A 6,000-nucleotide genomic window follows, 5' to 3' on the forward strand; every position below is an offset into this window, starting at 1 on the left:
GACCCGGGATCGAATCCCACGTCGGGCTCCCGGTGCATGGAGCCTGCTTATCCCTCTGCCTGTGTCTCTGCCTCTCTCTCTCTCTCTCTCTGTGTGTGTGTGTGTGTGTGTGTGTGTGTGACTATCATAAATAAAAAAAAAATAAAAATAAAAATAAAATCTTTAAAAAAAATCTTTAAAAAAAAACATACTAGAGTGTGATGAAAATGCTATACCAACTTAAAAAAAGAGTAGTGAAGAATCAACAAAACTTTGATCTGATACAAAATTTTAGCTGTTAGTAAAAGGGAACCTTCAGAATAGGAGAAGATATTTGCAAATGACATATCTGATAAAGGGTTACTATCCAAAATCCTTAAAGAACTTATCCAACTCAACACCCAAAAAGCAAATAATCCAGTTAAGAAATGGGCAGAAGACATGAAGAGACACTTTTCCAAAGAAGACATACTGATGACTAACAGATAATGAAAAAATGTCCAACATGATCGATCATCAGGGAAATGCATATCAAACTACAATAAAACATGACCTCATACCTGTCCGAATGGCTAAAATTAATAACACAGGAAACAATGAATATTGATGAGGATGCAGAATAAAGGAGAACTCTCTTACAATTTTGGTGGGAATGCAAACCAGTGTAGCCACTGTGAAGAACAGTATAGGGGTTCCCCAAAAAGTTAAAAAAAGAACTTCCCTATGACCTAGCAGTTGCACTACTAGGTATTTACCCAAAGGAAAGAAGAATACTGATTCAAAGGGGTGCATGCTGTTATAGCAGCATTACCAACAACAGCCAAATTATGGAAAGAGCCCAAATGTCCATTGACTGATGAATGGATAAAAAAGATGTGGTATGTACATATATGTAATACATGGCATATATATATATATGGCATATTACACGTGTATATGTATATATGGTATATTACTCAGCCATAAAAAAAAGAATTAAATCTATAAAATCTTGCCACTTGCAATGATGTGGAAGGAGCCAGAGAGTATTATGCTAAAGGAAATAAATCATCCAGAGAAAGACAAATACCACATGATTTCACTCATATGTAGAATTTAAGAAACAAAACATGTACATAAAGGAAGGGGGGTGGGAAGAGAGGAAAGCAAACTATAAAAGAGACTCCTAACTATAGGGAACAAATTGAGGGTTGCTGGAGGGGAGGTGGGTGGGCGGGGAATGGGCTAGATGGGTGATGTGTATTAAGGAGGGCACTCGGTGTGATGAGCGCTGGATGTTGTATGTAAGTGATGAATCACTAAATTCTACTCTTGAAACACTATATGTTAACTAACTAGACTTTAAATAAAAACTTGAAACATAACAACAGAAAAGAATAAAGGCTGTCTCTGTATACTATGATGAGGTGGGGTTCAAAGTTTAGTATTATTTTAAAATCATTGCGGAGAAAAATTTGTATAATGTAACGTAAAAAAGGAAGTGTCTTAGTCCACTAGGGCTGCTATTTAAAAAATACCAGTTAGTGGATGGTTCAAACAACAAACATTTATTGCTCACATTTATTGCTAGTTCTGGAGACTAGCAAGTCCCAAGATCATGGTGCCTGCAGATTTGGTGCCTGGTGAGATCCTGCTTGTGCTCATTGACAGCTGTTTTCTCAGTGTGAGCTCACACGGAAGAAGGGAACAAGGGTCTTGGTGGGGTCTCTTTTCCAAAAGCTAACCTCATTCATGAGGGCTCTGTTCTCCTGACCTAGGCACATTCCAAAGACCCCCTTTAGGTTTTTTTTTTTTTTTTTCCAAGATTTTATTTATTGGAAAGAGAGAGAGAGAGGCAGAGGGAGAAGCAGGCTCGATCCCAGGTCTCCAGTATCACGCCCTGGACTGAAGGTGGCGCTAAACCACTGAGCAACCCGGGCTGCCCATCCCTTTCAGTTTTAATATATTAATTTTGAGGGGATACAAATATCCAGTCTGCTTCAGGGATGGACCATGTGCATATGCATATATAAACACACATAGTTATGCATTTTTACTTATATAATGAAGAAAGAAAAAAATGGAATAAACCAATGTTATCATTGGGGGTAAAATTATCTCTAGAAAGGGAGAAATTAATGTGGAAGTGCATAGAGATAGAAACTAGACATTTCTGAATATACTATTTTTATAGTTTTGATTTTGGAACCAAGGAAATATTTTACATGAGAAAGGTTACCTTCAAAAGCAAAACGTAAACTAAAACAAACTGGCTTAACTCCATTTTGACTCGGTACACCACAGAGGAAAACTCAAGTGACTTTGAAATACAGTAATTTAACTGTATGTCTTAGTGTGACATGAATTAAAGACACAACTGCAAAATAATGTATGTTGTCAGAATTTGTATCATTAGTGACAGTTCTGTGATTATTATTCTGAGACAGTTGTATTGCATTTTGAGAAAAATAAATGGGTTATGGTGGTGCTGCTGTAAACTAGGATTTTTTTTTTTTTTTTACTGAAAAGAAAAGGAAAAACAGTTACAAGATCAATGAGAATAAGTAAAAGCTCTGTAGTCCTTAATTTGCACTGAACATGCAGGAAGAGACTCATAGGATATTTTGTCTTTTATATTAGGTCACGTGTTCATATATGGGTTCATGCGTGTCTGTGTACTGATTGAGCAGTGTAGGGTTCCCATTATCTTGACTGTACTTAGGACAGGTTTCTTTCTGACCTCTCTTAGAACACTTACTTCAGAAACCTTTTCTGTTGTAAATGCTTTCTTTGTCCCTTTGACATGTAAATCTCCCAGCTTCTTACCAGTTTTACAACACAGGGTTTCTCTCTCAAGGACCTGGCAGCCCTTCAGCTGAAATATAATCTTCAAGGAAAAGCCCCTGTCTCTCACTCTCTGTGTGAGCATAAAGGCGTGACTTTGATAAGTGCCAATTAGCAAACACAGATGTCTAGTGACATTGACCACCTCTGCAAATGTCCTCCAGTTCTTTCCCACTAGCTCACTCCTTGCTCTTTTTTTTTCCCCCTCAGGGGGTTGTGTTCAATCTATCTCCCATATTGCAATAGTTCTGAGTAAAGTCATTCTTGCCTGTTTAATTTCTGTAGCTTTTCTTTGGCAACACACACATAGACACACGCAAATTTCATTTCAAATATTTTTATTTCCTGTTTCTAAATTGCTTGGAAACAATGCCCAGTCTGATAGCAATGAGTCATTCTAATATGCATATTATAGTCTCTAAATACCATTTTCATAGAAAAAGGAACAAGGAGACCCTTGGAGAAATGGCATATAACGAGGCAAGTACCACAGAGAAAAGTAGCTGTCAAAGCCACAGAGGATGTCAAAAGTCTCAGGAGCCGACTTGATGTGACCACCCCATTGGCCAACAGTGAAACAACTTAGGCATTTGTGAAGTTAAATTTGGTTAAGACACAGCTAATATGTTTAATTCAAGAATCCATCATGTATTCGAAAACAAAAGCAAACCATGAAAAGCAAACAAAACAAGACAAACAAAAACCTTCCTTGGTCACATTCGGTGAATGCTAGGGAAACAGCTCATTATTTTAGAAACTGGCAAATAATAGGAAATAGGTATATATATTCTAACTCTCATCTCTGTCTCTATATCTCTCTGTCTCCATCTCTCTATGTATATATTTATATACACATATGTATGTATTCTGGCTTATAATTGATGAAATGGGATAATTAAAATAGTGTCATTTTGCAGGGCACCTGGGTGGCTCAGTCAGTTGTCAGATTCTTGATTTCAGCTCAGGCCGTAATATTAGGGTCATGAGATTGAGCCCTGCATCAGACTCTGCCCTGGACTTAGAGCCCGCTTGCAATTCTCTCTCTCTCTCTCCTTCTGCCCCTCTCTAACCTCTCTTTCTCTCTAAAGAAAAAAAAAAGTATCCTTTTGCAACCTCTAGTGAATTAATGGATCAATGTTTCCTAAAATAATAAAAGGGGACAGTGTTGAATAGCTGTTAGTAAAAAGTATAAACACCTGTACATCAAATTTGACCTCCAGAATGGCCAAGTGAGGGTCATAGTGAACTATTCTCCCACAAAAATGACAAAAATACTGGAAAAATAGCTAAAGCTGACTGTTTCAGAACTCTGGAATTTAACCAAATCCACAGAATTAACTGAAAGTTGTTTATCCAAAAGAAACTACTGAACCTTGATAAGATAGCTGTGTCCATGGCATTTCAAACTTGTGACTACTCCCCATTCCCTCCCACTTTAGCTCTTCGTTTCAGTAGCCATGAAAATCAGCAGACTCACAGCCAAATGAGAAGATTAATCTCTTTCAGAGCTCCATTAAAAGCTCCCTCCCCAGACCACAGTGAATATTTCGTCCAGCCTAGCAACAACCTGGAATATCTCCATTCTCAAGGTGTTGTGGCTATTTGATTTGACTCAGTGATCAGTTCAGGGGAAGAAAAAAAAAAAAAAAAAAGCTCTAATTCTAAGGCATTGCCCAAAACAATAGCATTTGCTGACAAGATTGCAGCCACTACAGTAACTAGGATCTAAGTGAAGAAATAAAGAGCAGAGGTCCAATAAGGATAATTACGTAGGTAAATATAATACACAGTATAAGTATATTTCTATTTGATAACCTGGACTTCTATTTGAATTGAAATGCAACTACTTAAAGCAATAATTCTGAAACCATGTTAATGATAGAGAAAATTTAACGTGTACAACAATAATAGCAAACAGAGTGGCAGATAACAGATGCATATTTGAGCAAAGCTTCTATATACCACTGAAATTAGGTTAATATTAAAAAGAACTAGATTGGGGTGCTTGGGTGGCTCAGCTGGTTAAGCATCTGCCTTTAGCTCAGGTCATGATCCCAGGGTCCTGGGATGGAGCTCCTCATTGGGCTCCCTATGCGGAGTCTACTCCTCCCTCTCCCTCTCCCCTTGCTTGTGTGCTCTCTCTTGCTCTTTTGTTCACTTTCCCTCTCAAATGAATAAATAAAATCTTTAAAACTTTTTCTTTAAGTAGAAAAATAAAAAGAACTAGATTGATTTAAATTTATATGCTAATTATAATCTTTAGGATAACTTAGTCTGCTTCAGCTGCTATCGTAAAAATACCACATAGACTAGATAGCATATAAACAACAGAAATTTATTTTTCTTAGTTCAGAGGCTGGGAAGTGTAAGATCAAGATGTCAGCAGATTTAGTTTCTGGTCAAAGGCCGCATCTTGGTTCACAAATGGCCATCTTCTCTCTGTGTCCTCACATGGCAGAAGGGGTGAGGGGTATCTCCGGAGCCTCTTCATCAGAGCACTAAATCCCATTGATGAGTGCTTCACCTTCATGACCCAACACCTCCCAAAGACCCCACCTCCAAATGCCATCACATTAGTGCTTGAATTTCAGAATACGGATTTTAAGAGGAGACACAAATGTTCAATCTATAGCATCCCACTCCTGACCTTCCAAAATTCATTTTCTGCAAAATGAGTTCATTCCACCCCAACAGCCCCAAACATCTTAACTTGTTCCAGCATCAACTAAAGTCCAAAGTATTATTTAAATACCATCTAAATCAGAGATGGTGAGACACAATTTATGATTCATCTTGAGGCAAATCCTCTCCATCTGCTATCTGTGAACGTGAGAAATCAAACAAGTCATATACTTCCAAAATACAATGGTGGGACAGGCATAGGATGGACATTTCCATTTTAAATGGGAGAAAGAAAGAAAGAAGAGTGACAAGGCCAGAACAAGTTCAAAATCCAATGGGGCAAATTCTATTATACTTGAAGGTTCTAGAGTATTCCTCTTTGGTTCAATGTTCTGTTCTCTAGGCCCACTGGGGTGGGGTTCTACCTTCTGGATCCACTGAACCAGCAAGAGAAATCTTGTCCCCTGGGCTTGCAAGGCAGAGATTGGATTCCCAAGGCTCTGAAAAGATCTGCCCCCATGGTGGTTCTCTGTCTGGGCCCTGTGGCTCTGTTGGGCACAGCCCACACTGCATTGG

Source organism: Nyctereutes procyonoides, unplaced genomic scaffold, assembly GCF_905146905.1.
Source record: "Nyctereutes procyonoides isolate TBG_1078 unplaced genomic scaffold, NYPRO_anot_genome, whole genome shotgun sequence".
Taxonomy (NCBI): Eukaryota; Metazoa; Chordata; class Mammalia; order Carnivora; family Canidae; genus Nyctereutes; species Nyctereutes procyonoides.